The following is a 20,818-nucleotide window of genomic DNA, read 5'->3' as shown; positions in this document are numbered from 1 at the left end:
AACTTAAATGTTTAGGGGAGAAAAACAAAACATTCCAAGAATGATGTATAAATAATGTTTTTTTTTTTTGCGTTAATATTTAACCTAATAACTTTGATCAAATGTTTTGTTAACATCATTGGAGGAATTTATGTTCATAACTATGATAGAACCTTGCCAGAATATATGCCAAAGTTCTGAGGTTGTTTAGACCAGTTCAAACCAGTTGAGACCAGCAGTTTTATTTTATTTTTTTTCTCTTAAGCAGAACTATATGACTACTTTACAGATCATTTGGTCTAAAATGTATAACCATTTTGCTACTTAAAAATCTATTAAAAAGCTATCATCTATGAATTATACCTGAGGATAATAATGTTAACATTAATCACAAAAATGACAGTGCAAACAATAAAAGAAATATGATCTCAGTGATTCTACCATATGCCATTCCATTAATACCTTATTCATCCAGCCTCTTATTAAAATCGAAAGGCCTGTTCACACTAAGAACAATGGCTATATTAGTGTCCACACTGACGGATGACAACATAAGTTGCAGTTATGTTTTCTGCCACTTTAAATGCTCAAGCTCTTTAAAATCGGGTGGTTTTTCCTTAAATAAAAAAATGATGACTTGTTTTGTTTACTGCAGAGACTAACACTAAATAACACGGCATTGAGAATAAGTGGAATTGAGGCAGTATGTGAACATTAGAACTTTAGTAAACAAATCTTATCAGTAGTCATGCTGCTTATTCAATCTCAGGAAATTAAATTTGCCATGAACTTTCACTCGGCTGAACTACTCAGAATGAAACTCCAAATAAAGAATGGGTTTGCTAAAAAGCCCAGTTATTCTGCTGTGGAAACCATTACATAAGATGGATAATACCAGGACTAGGATTTGGGCTAAAAAAACAAATGCATTAATTTGTTGTGTCATACTGACATAAATAGGGCATGGTTAGGGGCAGTCAACTCAAGCTCAACATGCTTTATGAAAGCAAGAGAACAGACTCTCAAAAAGAGAGGAGAGACATGTAATGTCATTTAAATTGCTTGGTTGATTCTGATTTTTTATTTTATTTTAATTATTTATTTATTTATATTTGTCACTATGTTAAATATACTGTATAAGCACTATAAAATGGTAATTATAAAAACTGCTAAACATTTGCTGTAAAAAAAAAAAAAAAAAAAAAAAAAACTTTTGCCATGTATATTGCAAGTTCTTGACAAAAATTTTAATAAACATACAGTGTACATAATTTTTCATTGAACAAATGTATGAGTAATTATAAGTTAAGTTTCCTTCAGAGACATATGAGGAAGGGAATCAACTAAAATCCAGATTTGGCTTGTTCCGACGTAAATTAAGCACTGATAGAAGACAGAAAATGAGGGGAAAAGGAATGAAACCAGAAACCACATTCAAACTCATGTCACCCTAACACAATGTACATACATTTCTGATGCTCCTTGCCAAGGCCCAAAGCCACTGACCTCTAGTGACATTTGAACGGGATGAGATACTGACGTGAATAAGGCTATTGAGATTGACTCAAACAGTGCTGAATCAGTGAGGTTGTGTAGCCTCCTGTGGCTTTAAATAGTCAAGCCCTATATGAGGCCGCAGTGTCATTCATTACCCAGTTCATCATGTATTCCTCTGCTCAGACAATGGCATCCCTCACAGCTCAGACTGCAGCCGTGGCCAATGAGAGATGATGTGAGGCCAATTTCCACTGCAATGGATTCAAGCTATGAGGCGAGAACGGATGGGGATTGTGGAGATGGATGGGAAGCCAGGCTTATTGTTAGTTGGCCCGGTACAGTTGAAGCACTGTATTAAGCTGACTGTGACATTCATGTTTAATAACGCCAATTCAAACAGCGATCTGTCATTCAAGATGGGTGAATTGATAAAAATGGAAAAATTTGAAATTTTGTGTGAACACACACACACACACACACACACACACACACACACACACACACACACAAATGGATAGGCTACACTGTAAAATATTATTGTGATTTTCCAGAATAGTCCTGGCTGCTAGTTGCTGTATTTGCACAGTATAGTTTTACAGACTAGGAAATGTGTGAGCAGTTCTGTCCCAAACAGTAAGTTGTTCATTTGATTTTCAGGAAATGCATGAAGTTATAAAACATATTTCTATCATGACAACTCTCAGAGAGTTTAGCATAGTAATATACATGGCAATGTTAATGTGGGTCTTGGCGGAATATATCTGCAATGCTGCAGCGGCAGAGCAAGGACCAAAGCTTGCTACTGCCAATACATCCACAGACATGCTGCTGTGATCTTGAAGGAAATTCTGCTGCTGCACATGTAACATATGAAATAACCCCATATTTAACATACATGACATTACCTCTGAGCATATCTATACAGGTGGAGCTAGGGAAGGTGGAGGGTTGCTGAAGTGCGCTGCAACTGCTACAGCAAGCACTAGCCAACTATTTGAATATTGAGAAGTGAGCTTATTTTCTGCTGATGTGAAAAGGAATGCGCCTCAACTGCGCCATGTGAATAATGATGTGATCATATCAAATTTTGATCGGCCTGTGGTATCTAGTATGACAGAACTTTGCATATTTTTATGCAATAAGACGCTTTGGATAAATGAAATATTATTACATTTAAAATAAATGTTTTCTATTCAAATATATTTTTAAATGTAATTAATCCATGATGGCAAAGCTGAATTTTCAGGAGCATTTATTCCAGTCTCCAGTGTCACATAATTGGCTACTTTTTTTTTTTTTTTTTTTTTTTTTTTTTTTTGAAAACCATGCTACATTTCATCTCTGGATTCTTTGATAAATAGAAAGTTCAAAAGGACAGCATTTATTTAAAATAGAAATTGTTTGTTTTGTTTTGAATGTTGATTGTTTGTATTGTAATGTTGTTTGAAAGGCTCAAAACTATTGAACAGTAGTATATATGTTTTTTATTGTTATATATGTTTTTTATGGTTCCCAGTCAAATGGAACACTAATTACCACAATGGTGACTTTATTCTTTAATGGTGTGGTGGAAAAGCATGCGATTCGTTTATTCTATGCTGTGCATTAGTGGGAGGGGATGGATTTCTTTTCACCTACATTATCTGTCTTTCTATTTCACATAAACACACACCCACATGAATACCTCACAGACGTGCCTCCACACAGAGAAAAGAAGAGATTTATGTCCATCCTTTGCAATCACACAAACTTGGAGACTATATGACTGCTTGCTTACATCAGGTGCAGCACAGCTTCATTACCATAGAGCCTTATGCTAAACATAGCACATTTATGCCACACAAGAACCAATCAGTCCTCTTAAAATTCCTCATTAATGCTGCTTCATATCTCTACTAACTTATATCTCTGATCTCTCCTTCAAAGTACTTTCATACTGCTTCAACGTCAAAAATCAGCAGGGAAACATGCAGTACAGATGATTCCGAGATAGAGCACTTGAACTACACATCCGCTTATTTAAAGAAACAACAGAAACAGTGTTTTTTGTCCTATAAGAAATGTATGCATGTGTGTCCTTGCATGATTATTTAATTTCAATCATTTGAGGGAGTCTCTATTAATGCTCCAGCGATTATTTGGTTATGCATATGTGTTCAATGAACCTATCAGGCACTGCTAAATGCACATTACTACCAAAGGCCATGTTAACAAGACCAAATTGTGTCAGAATTTGAAAGACATTAATGTGTATCAAATCGAATGAATAGTTTTCTTTGAAATGCAATATTCTGACACATCAGCTGTTCACACTATGTGGCTATTTGTGCTCCATAGCTGAAAATTACAGATAACTGCTCATCTACCCACATCTCCCAGCACAGACATGGATTTAGCGTCGGAATGTGTCATGGTATCTGTAGACTAAAAGCAAATCCATCTTCGATGCCACTTCTGTAATTTGTATATAATATGCATGACCCTTTCAGGTTTGTGAATGATCAGGCTTCTTTTCCTTTGGTGGTCCAGCACCAAATGTTAAACAAAAAGCATTTAAAAAAAATATATATAAAAATTATGACTCCAAAACTAACTAAACTGCATAAAAATTGTATTAAAAATAACACACACACACACACACACACAACACACACACATATACAATATATATATCTATATATCTATATATATGTGTATGTGTGTATATACCTATATATATATATATATATATATATATATATAGTGTATATATATATATATCATTTATATATATATATATATATATATATACATATATATATATATATGTGTGTGTGTGTGTGTGTGTTTATATAATTATTATTTATTTATTTATTTATTTATTTTTTGATACATGATGTGTTAGAAACATATGCAAGCCTGTTTCTGCCACAGGATAAATTCTAAGTTTATACCTTAAAATGTTCTTGTAATTATGAGATTTAAACTCTCAATTTCATAAAAAAACGGCACAACAAATATGAGATATAAACTTTTTGAGAAAATTTATGTAAAAAAAAAAAGGTTGACTTGCACAATGTATAAATTCTGAATTAGAAAATTAGAATAGTATATTTGGAAAAGAAATTCGGATTTTATATCTCGTAAAATATAAAAGATTATTCGAAATAAATAAAAAAATAATAAAACCTTAATTGTGAAACCTTTATAACCAACGTAATGATTTTCAAACAATGGCCATCCTAAAACTAAAATAAATATTAAATTGAAATATTGAAATAAGAAAATACACACATGACTATAATAATTTGTGTGTGGGCTGATTTCTTGACAGGTATTGACAGAGTAATCCAGGAATGGTCCAGTGGTAAGTGGTAGTGGATAAGCTTGTGTTAATAAAATGGTTGGCTGTTAAATCACAGGGAAACACAGTAAAAGTGATGTACTAATGTTCGGTTCAGCCTAATTGAACACTGTATTGTCAATTAAGCAGAAAGTCTCTTCTGTTTAATAGAAGGTTCTTAAAATGTCTGCAATTACTTTCCTGGCAAAGGCTCAAGGCACTAATAGAATATTGTGGAGGGAAAGAGCAGGCTTTAATTTCAAAGCAACATTAAATGCATTGTGTATAACCTTAAAATTAAATGGAAAATGAGTGCAAGGTATGCTTAAGCAAACATCAAATATAAACTTTACATTCAATTTAACAGGTATTCAAATGTATTGTATATTTTTGGGGGTTGTAATGGTTAAGGTCCAGAGCAGTTAACTGAAAGGTTGCTGGTTCAGCAAAGAATGAGCCAACACCACCGGACTCTTGAGCACAATGCATTACTACTAAAGCCCCTGAGCAAAGCACTTAAAGAAACAGTTCATCCAAAAAGACCTTCCAAGCCCATATGGCTTTCTTTCTTCCTTAAAACCTAAGAGGGCAGTTTTTTTGCACAATATACTGGACAATCTTTTTAATATCATGAAAGTGAATAAGGACTGGGGATGTCTCTAAAGTGTCTTTATTCCAAATCTTCTATAAGTCAATACAGCTGTGTTATGTGAAGAACAGAGGTTGATATTTTATAATAATTGTATTGTGCTTTTGTTTCCTTTTGAAGGTTGAAAGAACTGGAGCTTTCAAGCTCCAAAAAGAAAACAAAAGCACCAAATATAAAAAAGAACGCAAATTGTAAGCCATCTTATGAAGCCGTATGAAAAAAAAAAGATTTTCAGTGAATAAGGACTACTGGTAACACTTATATAATACTAAGATACTTATGATACTTATAATATATAATATCAAATATGGCACACAAGTTGTGCTAGACTGTAAAATATATTTTCTGCATAAATACAACAAAGATTATTGGGTTACAAAAAAATACTATCCCAGGTTTTCTGCTTCAAAATGTATTGCTTAGCATTTTGTAATTGTTTGTGAAATTCCTGAGATAAAATTGTAAATCATGTTCAGTGTACTTTTAAAATACATTTAAAATGTAAATGTAAACTTTTATGTTTCTATGTTGCTTTTATGTCTTTTTTAAGCTTAAAATCATCTGTCCTCATTCATTGTAATTGCATGTAAAAGAGCAAATAGCACGTTCTCTTTTTGTGTTCTACAGAAGAAAGAACGTCATTCGGATTTGGAAGGATATTAAGTTAATTCAATGTTGACAGAAAATTCATTTTTGGATGAACTACCCTTATAACCCCAGATCCAAGGGAATTTTCCCTGCATTAAGTTTGTGGTTGCTGTTCTATGGAGACATTGTGGGAAAGCCGTGGTTATAAATAAAGATTCAAGAGTTACAGATTTATGGAAACTGTAACTTACTATGTTACGGCCTTCTTAAGATGAATCTCTTGTTTTGTAGCTATGGTAAGTGGTTTTAGATAAAAGCATCTAGTAAATGAATAAATGTCAATTTAATTCAGGACTACCATGAAACAGCTTTCCTACCTGCAGTGCACATCAAGACGGCAAGTGCTGCGCAGCTGAAGACAGTTGGGTTTGGTCTTGTCCTGATAGGAGCAGGAGGGTACAATGGTCTGTCTCCTTCTTTCAGCACAGGCCTGGTCCTTACAGGAGCAGAAGAGCAGCCCGTAGCTGTATTGCGAGTCAACACGCTCAAAGAACTGACGCAAGGCCTTGTGGCAGCGCTTTCTGTTGCAGCTGTCCTGCGACTGAGGCTGTGAGGGCTGCTGGCCCTGGGTCTGCGCACGGGTGCAGGTGGAGATGTAGTTGGAGCGCTGGCGCTTGCAGTTTTCATTCAGGTTGCAGGCTTTGGTGGCGTCCAGACAGGGGTTGCATGGGCGGCTGGGATCTGAGCAGTGTGGCTGGCCTTTACTTGTGCCAGAATGTATGCCTACGAGAGGAGAGCAGGAAAAGATAAGTATGATCGAACGCAAGGGTGTTTGTGAGAATGATATAAAGACAGCGAGAGGGGAATTGAGAGTGGGTGTGCATAGGAAAAAAGAGACCATGAGCTGCACTGTCCCACATACTCTCCTTGACAGATGAATAGGACAACTCCAGAACAACAATGAACTCTTTAGATCTCTTTCCAAGTCAGTGTGCTGACTCGGAATACACACAAACACACACAGATGTTGGTGCACGTATAATTATGAGGACTTTCCATAAGCGGAAAGTTTTTTTTTTAATTTATACTGAGTGAATTATATTTACTGTCCTCTAACCATAACTCCACTCTAAACATTTATACATTTTTAATAATAAGAAAGTGTTTATTTAGCAGTTTGAATTATGGGACAACTGGATGTCCTCATTATGTAGGGCAGCTAGCTTGAAACCTGAATACGCTTCATTGTATTAACTGGCCCCTTATAATGTAGGTCACACACACACACACACAGACACACACACACACACACACACACACATTGGTTTTTATGGTTTACGGGGCTCTCCATAGGCATTATGGTTTTTATACTGTACAAACTGTATTTTCTATAGCCCTACACCTAAACCTACCTCATACAGGAAACTTGCATTTCTAGATTAAAAAAATTAAAAATAAAAAAATCATTCTGTATGATTTATAAGCCTTTTGAACACCGAAAGTGTCCCCATAAATCACTTTCATGTTGTAATACCTATGTCATATCCATGTCATTATACAAATTTGTGTCCTCATAAAGAACATAAACATGCACACATACACACAAACAAATTGCATTTTTTTCTCCATTGTTTTTAAAAGAAGTCTCTTATGCCCAACAAGGCTGCATTTATTTGATAAAAAATATAGTAAAACGTTAAAACTATATTATTATTATATTTTCAAATAGATATTTGCAATTTAAAATAACAGTTTTCTACTTGAATATATATATATATATATATATATATATATATATATATTTATTATATTATATATAATTTATACCTGTTATGCAAACCTGAATTTTCAGCAGTCATTACGCCAGTCTTCAGTGTCACATGATCCTTCAGAAATCATTCTAATTTGTGGATTTTGGCTCAGTGATTATCAGTTATTATTAATGCTAAATTATTCATGATTCTTATTATTTTCAATGCTGAAACGTGTTCATAGCTTAGAAGCATGATACATTTTTTATAGGACAGAACTTTGAAGTTTTGAACAGAAAGTTCAAAAGAACAGCATTTATTTGAAATATAAATGTTTTGTAACATTATAAATGTCTTTACTGACTTTGTTTTTTATTCAATTTAATGCATCCTTGCTGAATGAAATTATTATTTTATTTTAATTCGATCCCAAATTGTTTGTATGCATATCATGATTTCCACAACAATATTAAGCAGCAAAAACTCTTTTTAATATTAAAATAAATGAATCCAATTAGTTTTAATAATAGTTTTTTGTTTTATTATTTTTTTTTTAAGTTTTAATGTTTTTATGACATGATATTTTTAGAAGTATGTTTTTTTTTTTTGTTTTTCTAATTCAGTGTTTTTTTTTTTATGCTGATATGTAATACATAATTGCACTCAAAATCCCTCTGGCTCAGAAATGTGCAAATTCATCCTGAGTTTGCATGGGCACAGCACTTTTGCTGTGGATAATCCCATGTAATCCTGACCTTTTGCGGAACGAGGTCCTGACACAAGAATGGCTATGAATCATTAGCTGTACCCTTGCTAAAACTTAAAGATGTTTAAATGTATTATCTAAAACCCTACTGAAACCTAAGCATTACTGATCCTTCAAGTGGTGTGTATACTGTATATACTGTAATAGTGTACAGTGCAAATGACTGATAAGCACATTCAAGATAAAGAAAAAGTGGGAAATGGGAAACAAGGGCATGAATCCAGCTATGTGACGTCTGTAAGTATTGCATTGAAGGCAGCCGAATGAAGCGTTCAGGGGATTGGGGAACTATCAGCTGGAGACTGTGGGGAAGTTCTGGACCTCTAAAAGTGTATGAAGGTCGGCATTGATATGTTGCCCTAATGGTGTCTCCAGCCTCCATCTCTGGTGATTGGAGAGAGAGAGGTAGCGAGAGAAACTAATAAAACCCAGTGGGTGTTGGTATAACTTTGAGAACAGATGGTTTATCAGACCCCTTGTGGAGAATGAAAGATTAATTTAATTCCGAACGGGTTTTTGTTACTTATGAATAAAGTGCTAATGATCTAAATGTCGAAACTGTTTACTCTAAATGAGTGGAAATATAATATTCATGTAAATAAAAAGGGAGTAGGCATATAAATTACCTTGTGTTATGGAAGCTAAGGACTTAGAGAAACATTAGGGATTTTTATGAAGTCCTTTGAAGATATTTTGAGACTGATTGATATTAATAACTATCTTGATGTTTGTAGGGGTTATCTTGGTTTCAGAGAAGACATCATTGCTCAGAGGTTGTGTATTTACAAAGTGATGATTAATAATGCATGTTCAGATCCTTTTCATTAATAAGACATGGAAATTTACATTTACATCAAACACATCCTTCCTCATGAAGAGGCCTCATCTGTGTTACAGATTTATATATACTTCATGGAGATCTGGACTCATGATTTCAACTTCGGCATCCCTGCTTAATGCAAATAAAAGGATCTGTCAGATATTTTATCATGAAATAACACAGAATGCATCCGAGCTCAAGTATCACTACAGTTAAATACAGGAGAGACTCCTCCATGCCATCAATACAATTCAGATCAAGTGAAGCCTCTCTTCCTGGTAACCTCACTCCCTGAACTTTTTTAGGCTTAAACAGTTTCACTCCATGAGGACCAAAAACTACAGATGTACATTTACTGATTGTCTCTGAATTTGAAATAAATGTGAAAATACAACCACCACCAAATACCTCGCTAGTCACAGCTATATATATACTTTGTTTAGAAGGTTTTTTTAAAGGGCACCTAGTGTATTATGCCCCTACAAGATGTAATAAGTCTCAGGTGTCCCCAGAATTTGTCTGTGAAGTTTCAGCTCAAGATACCCCAAAACTCATCACTTATATAATTTTGAAAATACCTGTTTTGAGTTGAAGCAGAAACATGTCTCTTTAAATGCAAATGAGCTGCTACTCCCCACCCCCTTTTCCAGAATAGAGCTGTGCCTTTACAGCTTGTACCTCAGATACTCTGCTAAAAAAAAAAAAAAAAAAAAAAAAAAAAAAAAACCCTGTTTGGTATAGATTATCATGTCTATTGCACTGAAATCATGCATTTTAAAGCCATATTAGTTTAAACGTTTGATATAGTTTTCTGAGAGCACACATCCGAAACACATGCACAGAAAGCCGCTACCTCACGGTGCATGAGTACTAAACTTACTGAGTACTAATCTGTTTCATGTCTTATTGCACTTAACCTGTCAAATACATTGAAGTTTATGTTAAAAACAAACAAGTAAATGAATAATGAATGTATAAGGAATAATTTTTGTAGCTGTAATAATAAGATATTTCTTACTTAAATGCTGCTTTTAAATGCTCTACCATGAAGATAAACATGGTGGAACGCATCACATTTTAAGGATTCTGTGATTGGCTGAGACACTGCTTATTATTTATGAGAATTAAAATAAAGGAGCAGGTGTATTATAATCATCATAGGGTGGTTGTGTACACACACTCCCAACACACATTCATGTTCAAATGTAAAAGTGAATTTTGCATAATAGGCACTCTTTAATATATTTTTCCCAGAAAACAATACAGTAAAAATATCAACTAAGAACATTATTTTGCAATGCAATCTGTGGCTATTTAGAGTGGCATGACAACGTCGTAAAAGTATACTGTACACTCTCAGAAAAAAAGGTACAAAAGTTGTCATTGGGGCGGTACCTTTTCAAAAGGCACATCTTTGTACCTAAAGAGTCCATATTGGTACCTTAAAGCTACATATTAGTACCTAAACTTAATATATTAGTACCTAAGAGGTACAAAAGCGTACCTTTTGAAAAGGTACCGCCCAGTGACAGCTTTTGTACCTTTTTTCTGAGAGTGTAATTGGTGCAATCTTGCATTTCCATTATAATAATAACCCTTTAAAAGTTCTTGCTCTCAGTCGACAAAAGCCATTTGCAAAGATCTGAATGCATGGCAAGCAAAGGTTACCCGGATCTAAAAATACTGTGTGGTTTTAGAGTGTTTCTAAATTTGATTCAGTAGTCCTCAAGCTCTTTTGTCCAGTGTGTGTGAGTCTTTGTGTGTGTTGTGAGAGAGCAATTTTAGGTGTGTAACACAGTGGAGGAAGAAGCCTTAAATGAGGTATGAAATTGGTTGGTGAGAATGTACATTAAAAAAAAAAAAGTCCAGCGTCTGGAGGTCAGAGGATGCAACAGCACAGACTGCGCTCTGCATGCACAAACATTTGTTTGGTTAAAGAAGGGATAGGAACCAAACAGAAGCAATCAGGACAAAATACTGGGAGATGTTCAGATATCCTGCAACATTTTATAGACAGGGATTCTCAGTGGCTCAAAGTCCAAAACAAAAGTTGTGCAAGTCTGAATTCAACGAAAAGGTTTCTTAAATTCAAATCAAATAACACACTGAATTTAAGAGAAATAGAGAACCATAAACCTGTTCTGGACATCTGCAGAGGACAATTTGAGTCACAAAAACTCCAGTCAGATAAACAAAAAGTGAAAGTGACAAAGGAATAAAAAGGATTTATATTTTTTTTCTTTCTTTTCTTCCTCTCAGCAAGAATTCTGGATGGGGCACAGCCTGTAAAACAAATTGTGACCAATATACCCTGCTGGTAGTTCACAGTTTACAATTTCTGTCTGATAACCAGTACAATTTGATGAGCTAGTGTGAGTTTATAAGGTATCATATGGGTTTATTTAATGTGCTTAGCAAATAGTATCTATTACACTGGTGTAGAATTTACTTTAAAACGTTTTTACTCAAAAACTGCTAGTAAATTAAACAAATAATTACAAACAAACGGCAAGTAACACATAAAATTAAACATGACATTTCAAAGTAGAAAGACTAAAATAGTATTTTAGTCTGAAAAACATACTCCATTAATCTTTTAACATTTTTATAGTGCATCCTTATCACTCACAGGCATATAATGTGTGAAAAATATGCTGTTTTGTGTAATGGACGGCTGAAGGGACAGCAGGTTCAGTCTGGGTTATTCACAGCTCTTGGCACTGCCTGTGTTGATTGCAATTAGGACAAGTGCCGCAGTTTAGATGTAATCTCCTCTGAGGTGCGTGAGCTCGTTAGAAAGTCTTTAGCTTCTACTGTTGCTGCGAGGAGAATGGGAGGCCTTTCTTTACTTCTCATTACTCATTATCTCCTTCTATTATAATACTTATTGGGAGAGAGAGGAAGAGACAGATGAAGCGATAGAAAGAGAGATCCAAACTTTTTCAGTCTGCTGTACAGAATGAGTCCCTGAGGTTCACTTATAATATTAGTAAAACAACCCTGCAACAGAAACCTCATAATATGCTTTTTATTACCATTTTTCCACCATCTTTTTGACCTGAGGAATTGAAAAGCTTTTAAAAAAAATTTATACAATTCGAAAAATGCATGATCACCACTTTATAATATGGTCCAATTAGTTAACATTAGTCAATGCATTAAGGGAACAGTTCACCCAAAAATGGAAATTTTAGGCCATCAAAGATGTGGAAGAGTTTATTTATCTTAACAGATTTGGAGAAATTTGGCATGTAATAGTAAATTTAGCTTAACATCTTGTTATTCTAAATGGGCTCAAATTGGTGCCACCAGAATAAAAGTTCAAATAGCTGATAAAGACATCACAATAATCCACATTCAATGTAAGTTGTGTGTTTGTAATAAACAACTCTGTCATTAAGATATTTTTTTAGTTAAGATATTTTTTTTTTGATATATTTGATTTAGGTTTAGTGTGTGTTTTGTTGATATAGTGGTTAAATTGTTACTAAATTTCTCCAAATTTGTTCAAATGAAGAAATAAACTCATAAACATCTTGAACATCTCAGCAAACTTTCATTTTAAAATGAGCTATTCCTTTAACTAATCCATAATTTTTTTACAGTATTTATTAACCTTTGTTAATGATATAAAAAATGTAGCTCTTCAATGTTCATGTTAGGTCAGATACATTAAATATTAACATAATACAACTTTTTATTAAAGTATTAGTACTGAAACTATTGTAAGTAAGATTAATAAATGCTTTAAATATTTTTTTCCTGTTAACTAATGAAATAATGTTAACAAACAGAACATTATTGTAAAGTGTCACCAATATATGTCAATATGTGCTACACTAAAAAGTTTATTTTGTTTATTAATTTATTTGCTGCCATGCCATGAAAAAAACTGTGTAAATGTTTTCTTTTTTTGTGAAACTACTCTTATTTGCAAACTGTTCCTAGATAACAGTCTCTGTGCTAGTTCTCGAAATCAAATACTCAGATGCAGAGCACAAATTGTGAACAGGGACCTTGTTAAAAAAAAAAAAATTCAGTCACTCATACCTGGTAAAATGATACTGGGATCCTTCTGAAGAATCTGCAGAGCAGGAGGTGCTACACAGAGTCAAGGACATTAATAAAATCTATCCTACTTCCTCTACATTACCTCTCACTGATGGGACAGGCTGAGTTTCCCAACAGTATAGGTGTTGCTGAGGTACAAATGTAGTAGATGTGCGTTTAAATGGATTCATCTGTTGCAGAAGTACAGAATTAGTTGGTTTGCTGTGAATTTCAGTAAACTGTCTTTTTTTATTATTATTATTGGAGAGGAATTTTTGACTGCTGAAAGTTACAGCAATGAGCTATTTTATCCCTACACATCTAGATTTTTTTTATTTCTAATTATGTGACTCATCTGAATCTGTGTGGACACTTCTGAAGTCTAAAACCTGTTTACTTTCAAACTTTAGCCATCAGCACGGACTGCAAAGCCACCGTCTTGTTGTGGGTTTAATAATCAGCGGCTATGATCCAGGCTTGTTTGTATAACGCCAACCATATCTCATTCCCTACTGACAGGGATGCCACATGGTAAACAAAGTCTCATTACATTTCTCCCTTGAAGGGGCACAAAGGCAACAGTGAAGTATGAATTTCAAATGTGCTTGTACAGTTAATATAGCCAGCAGTAAAAGGAAAAGAAACAATATATGCGTAAGGTAATAGAAAGAAGAGAGAAGATAACAATGTCTTGAACTAAGGTTGCATTGGGTGTGTTTAACAGTGTTTTCCTTTGAAGGGAATGAAGGGGGCGAGAAAGAGGGAATTGGTCTCAGTGGCTGAAGGTTATGTTTTACACTCTAAAAATCTTTACAGTTTTCCACAAGTTTGTCAGAACGCTTGTGCTCTCATAAAATGTAATGTTCTGAAACAAAATATGCATGCATCAAAATATTGACTTTTTTTTAGTCATGAAATATTAATTATTTAAATGTACATTAAATATGATAGTCAAGAACTCCATGTAAAAGACATAATTGTGTAACAGTATAACCCCCTTAATATATACTATACTATTTATAATAGTATTTATTAAATTATTAAATTATAATATTATTATTTTTACTGTATTTTTGATCAAATATATGTAGCCTTTGTGAGCATGGTGAGAAAATTGTAATTTTTAATTGGATTTTTAATTTTAATAATATTAAAATTAAAACTGTAATAATATTATTGTAATAATTGTAATAATGGTTTATTACAGTAATATTTATTACTGTAATAAAACTTTATTGCAATAAAAAATACATGGCAATTTTCTCACCATGTTGAAAGAGTTCTATATATACAGTATATATATGATAAATTTAAATGTGTACAGCATTGTGATTTTTTTAAAAAGCAAAATTATTTAGTGTTATAATTTGATTATAATCTGATCAGATGTAAGTATTTTGAGGTAATATTAAGTCTTTGAATTATTATTATTATTATTATTATTATTATTATTATTATTATTATTATTATTTTTACAAAAACCTTTACTGGTGATATTGTCACTGATATTACTGATGTTCTTAATGGTTTCTTAATTATAAATTTTAAAAAATAATAAATAAAAAAAAATGAATGAAAAAATAAATAAATACATACATACATGCAAACATAGTTGTTCCACTACTAGTAATGTAAAGTTAAAAAAGAGAAAAAAAAAATACAGATTTTAAAATTAACATTTTGTAAGCTGGATAGTCAGCATTTGTTTGAACTGCAGGAACTGAACATATAGTATTTTTCTAATTTTAGCCAGAAATCTTTAGAAAGCTTTCACTTCCAGGTGTGAGGAACTCAGTGCTATCATTGGCTCTGCATGTTGTCTCAGAGCATCACTGCATGTAGCTATCGCTTCATCTCCCCTAAGGACTTAGCCTGGCAAATACACCCAATCATTTCCAGTGTTGAACTCAGAATAGAAAAATGCTTGGGGCGATATGGACAAAGTGAATCCCAAAAAATTATAAGGTGCATTTAACATGTAAATTGCATAAAGTATCCAATCGCAACACAAACCTAACAACAAACAGCAATATTTAAATTTCTTGTTTACATTTTCCAGTATGCATAAAGTTTATTATCATAAAATCATCAATCTCACTCATGCATTGCCCCAATTCCCTTTGCACACATACAGTATATGAGTGTGTATTTGTGTGCATGTGTGCACTTAGACACTGCATGTTCTGAATATGAGCAGAAAGCTCATAAAGTCTCGCTTTTATTACTCGCACTATTATTGCCTACTTCTTCGGCCTGTTGTAACAGTAATGGTCGGCAGTGACTATAAGAGTGGACCTCCATTATAACACAGAGCAGGGAATAAACACTACATGGAGACACTAAATGCAAGGAATGGTTATGAAAGAGACTGCCATCGTTCAACCTGTCAGTCCGAACACTGTTTTATTGGCACAGAAGATTTGATCTGGAGCTAGTGTAAATCTAGAAGTCACTGTTAGTATAAGAGACTGTTATTGTTATAAATTTGCACTATTATGGTCTTATGCCACCATAATCTCTTTTCTGCTATTTTGCAACTACCCTTTCAGACACAGTCACTGAATTTCTTTCAAAAATTTACTTTTATGGGGTTGAATGGGTGGCAAGCCGTCAAACTAAAATCCATGATGTAGGATTTGATTATGCAGGCATTTTTGAAGTGGTTTCTTAGTCTAAAACACTACATTTAGTATATTTTGTGCATTGACTGAAATATCTTTCAAATGTTTGTGGCATACAAATCAGAATTGTTTGACTATGCTAATTTTGATCAAACACAGAATGCTTACCACCATTTTGTCATATGATTTGGTATTTCTTGTATATCCACAGTGGTTATATACATAACCACCTAATTTCACTTATAAAAAATGCAACATTTTATCAGTTTATCAATTCTGATTGTTCAACAAGTTTTTGTAAATAACACATACAGAAATAGTTTAACTATTATTTTATTTTATTTATTCAGAAGCCCAAAGTGGCTGTGTGCCAACTTTAGAGAAACAAAATTTCACAACATGGAAAGTTTCCTATTTTAAACTTTAAAGATAAAAAAATAATAGGCGATTCCTCACAGACCACTGTGCCTGAAAGGGTTCATTTAATTTATATTCTACTTTCTTTTCCTATTCTTCTATTTATCTGCTTTTCTTTTTCTAGTGGCTGATTCTGTCTGAAAGTGTTTCTGCTTGCCAGGCTTGAGGGATTTGTCAAAATACATGAAAAAGAAAGTGAACAAGCTGGAGAGAAGATTCTCCTGTTAATAGAGTCTTCATTGCCACCTGAAATGACCCATGAAGATAGTCTTATGTTATGTTATAAAAAACTGTGTCATATTTCAGGCAGACAAATATATTTCACCCTGGCCAGATATCTATCACATTGAACACAGAATGTGAACCACAACGAGCAGAGGCGCTCTGAGATCCTGAACTGTTGGCCTTTGCGAAGGGAATGTTTACAGGTGTATTCAACACAACAAATATGTATAATTCAAAGCATTGTGGGACATTCAACTGAAAATGAGTCTCTTGATCTGATTTGTTTAGTAGTATTTCATTATACGGAAGTCTGATTCTGCTGGCTGCTAAATAAATAAATACGTAACTAAATAAATAAGGCAACTGCAATATTAGTTCTATTAATCGTTACTTTATATCTCAATGTGCCTTCCCAAAATTCACACTTATTAAATTCACAATTGTTAATTAATTTTTTCTTACTTGTAACTTCTCAATCTCAATTGACTTTCTCTGACTTTAAATTTAACAATTTAGAATTTAATTCTTGTAATTTGACTTAATATCTCAAAATGCCAAAAATAAACCAGTGTGTGAAAAATCGCAATGTGTCTTTTTAAATTAATTATTTTTTTTTTTTTTTTTCATGCAACTGTGACTATAAATCACAATGTAACTTTATGGGCTTTATCAGTGTTTCTTGCTAGTTTCAGCCTGATGCAGTTATCATTTTCATGTCCAGCACCACATTGTTTAAATGGCAAATGCACTTTCAGGTGTTCAGGTGCATTGTTGGAAAGTTGCTATTTTGAGGCAACTGAAAATGATTGCACCATTGACCAACTAAAATCTGGTCTAAAGTCAAAGGCACAGTGTTTTTATTTATTTATTTATTTAAACTGTGCATTAGTAATGCACACAGACATGCCAAATATTAAACATGAAAGGATTATGATGTAAAAAATTATTATTGTGTATGCTTTAACCTCACACACGAGCAGATCCGTTGCCTCTGGAGAAGTGTTCAGTCTTCAGTCAAATTCCGCCATATAAACAGTGAATTTGCCATGTCGCAAGCACAACAGGCTTTTAAAGGGAATGGGAGATGAGAGTCTGATTGGTTTATTGCACGTTACGCCAAAACAATTTGGGACCACATTTTGGCATGCGCCTGGCATACCGACCATTTTTTCATCGTTAAACTACCAAAAGTGAATTCAGACATGCACTAAGTGCCAACTATGCGCTTCAGACCATGTGCTAAGATTTTTAAAATGGGGCCCAGTTGTGACCTTGTTTCTTGTAATTTGACTTCATATCTCAGAATGTGTTTTTAAAACAAACCAATGTGTAAAATCTCAACATGACTTAATATCTCACGTTTTCTTTATGTTTTTTTTTTTTTATGCGTAATTGTAACTATAACTCATAATGTTACTATATCTTACAACTGTAACTTTATTTCTTGTAATTTGACTAATATCTCAAAACATTGATTTAAACAAACCAAAGTGTCTCACAATGGTTAATTTGTTTTTCAAGTTATTGCACCTATAAATCATAGTGCAACTTTATATCTTGATATTTTGTGTGTGTGTGTGTGGGGGGGGGGTTGTTGTCTGAGATTGTAATATTTTATCAAACTAATGCACAAAATCTCAATATGAATTTACATATAAAAAAATAATGTTCTTGATTGTTAAATACTCCAATTGTGAATCATAGTGTGATTACTGTAAACCTTGTAGTTGTCTCTTGTAATTTGACTTCATATCTCAGAATGTTAATTTTTAACAAAATTTCGCACAATTAATTCGTATTGAATTCCCCCATGTGGTTTAAGGTTTTTTCTTTGCCAATACTATTAACTTTCTAACTACAGAGAAACATCAGTAACACTGCCAGTGTTATATGAATCCAAGGCTTTGTATCGCAGCAGACGGACCACAAAGGGATGGCAATTGATGTTGCCTGGTCCTAAATATGGCACACAGGGCTGTTCCACTTCCAGATTGGGAGAGATTCCTGCCAGGGAGAGTATAGGGGCTGTTCCACTTCCAGTTTGGGCTTTACCAATATGTCAGTGTTAGTGCTGCGGTCCACATGTTCCTCTCACCCTCTGTAGTAAATGAACAGACACAGCTGGTCTGGAATAATGACTTGGACTGTCACATCAAATCAAAAGGTGCCATCTCAATCTGAGAGGGCTGTGAGTGAAACGCAATGAGACGTATCTCGGGCCTCCTTTTTTTTCTGAAAGGATTTTAAAGGTTTCATTACAGGTCTTGATTTGATATGAAGAAATACTTAATCCAAAAACGGTTTGGAAAAGTGTGACAGTGAGTAAATGATAATAGAATGTTAATTTTTGGGTGAACTATCCCTTTAAATCAGTCTCCAATTTATCCAGAACTCATTTTACTCTTTTATGTTGTCAAATGTAATTAATTGAAGATGTGATTACCATAACAATACATACAATTATGCAACAAAGATGCTAAATGCTGCTTAACTAGGGTGACCATACGAGCCGTTTTTATGGGACGCACCCTTGCCTTTATTTCTATATTGCCCCAAAATATCCAGGTTCTGGCTGTTTGCACTGTGCAGATCGATCGTTGTATGACATTATTTCACGAGACCTACTGTATAGAGAGCAGAGCAGACGGCTCCTTATGCTTTCAAATCGCTCTTGCGGTACTTTGGTGTCATGCAGTGGTCGATGCACAGCTTCAGGTCAACGAATGAACGAACGAACAAGCTCATGTGTGTATTTGCATCACTTTGATCATTTTCACCTTCTCATGTGCGACGTGCCACGATTGGTCGATCATGTACAATACCTGCATGTTATTGGTCAAACTACTTTTGATGTTTTAGGCAATATAAAAATCATGGCCAGGATGTGTCCCGTATAAATGGCACATATGGCCACCCTATACTTAACTCACCTTTTAGTGGAATTACACGATCACCTAATGTTTACACCAGCAGCTAATGGAGGCTGTTTGTGTGTCCACATTTCCCAGCTGCTATATTTCATTTTGTATAAAGAAAAAAGGAAAATATGCAAACTCTAAACCTCAGCTGCTACTCACAGCAGGCCTTTCAAGACACAAAAATGGTATTATGCAACAAATTGGCAAGAAGATTGATCTGACAACTCATGTTGAATCCACTGTTTTCTGTAGTGCACATGAGATTTGTCATTCACTGGCTATTTTTTTTTTCCAAATCTGAATAGAAATGAGTTATTTTGGTTGTCCCAGGCTCTGTGAGGCCCTGATAATGGATTGGAGGCAATATTTCTGTCCTCTACTGTCTGTAATGACTGCTGTCAGTGAATTAAACATTAAACTCATGCCAAGGTGACAAATGCCGAGAGTGGTTTTTATTTTACTGGAATAATCACCTGCTCCTGTTTCTTTTTCCTTGAAAGGAAAAAAAAGGGCTAATTTATCTTCATTTCACCTTGTACATAGTTTGGAATCAGCTAAAAGCTAAAATTAGAGAAAAGAAACTTCTTTTAGTGGTCTTGGAACATAATAATAATTAATTTATTGCTGGATTTCATATAAGAGAGGGCAATGTAAAAGAAGCCAATATTAACAACAAACAGTGCAGTGCAAGAATGTATACATGTATACACAAAAATAGATTGTAATGAAAATGTTGGTGTTTACCTGAGATGATTGACGCCAGGCGAAATGCATCTGAATGTCGGTGAGGCGTCATGGGTTCATAAGGAGATGGCTCATAAAAGTCCTCACCTAAAAACAAAACAAAAACAATCAGGCTATTAAAATCATGTTTAGCATTGTACATACAGTACTCATGGTATGACCGCTGACTTTTAACCTCTTTCTGGATAATAGTGTGTAAAACAGTAGACATTAATTTGCAATGAAAATAAATGCTACATGGCATTTGTATGCTACATTGTTGTCACATGACCTCATTATGCTGTATGTTTAGTGCTTTGATTGGCATCCTATTATCAGCGGGGAGAGTTTTGCATTTTAATCCAATTTAAAAATGTTGTCCGATAAAATAATGAGCCAAAAACCATAATCTCAGCTAGTATTGCTTTTACAGTTCATTCATCACATTGAAAATGGAAAGTGTTACATGCTTAGACTGTATACATTTTTGAA

The 20,818-nt window shown here is 33.9% G+C and overlaps 1 pseudogene; it reads right to left on the bottom strand.

Annotated features, from left to right (window-relative positions):
• The window catches only part of LOC109070238, a 123,931-nt pseudogene extending 103,442 nt beyond the window's left edge, over positions 1 to 20,489 (bottom strand).
• Positions 20,490 to 20,818: the final 329 nt, after the last annotated feature.

Source organism: Cyprinus carpio, chromosome B8, assembly GCF_018340385.1.
Source record: "Cyprinus carpio isolate SPL01 chromosome B8, ASM1834038v1, whole genome shotgun sequence".
NCBI lineage: Eukaryota > Metazoa > Chordata > Actinopteri > Cypriniformes > Cyprinidae > Cyprinus > Cyprinus carpio.
The sequence above is the reverse complement of the archived record's forward strand: the minus strand, read 5'-3'. Positions and strand labels throughout refer to the sequence as shown.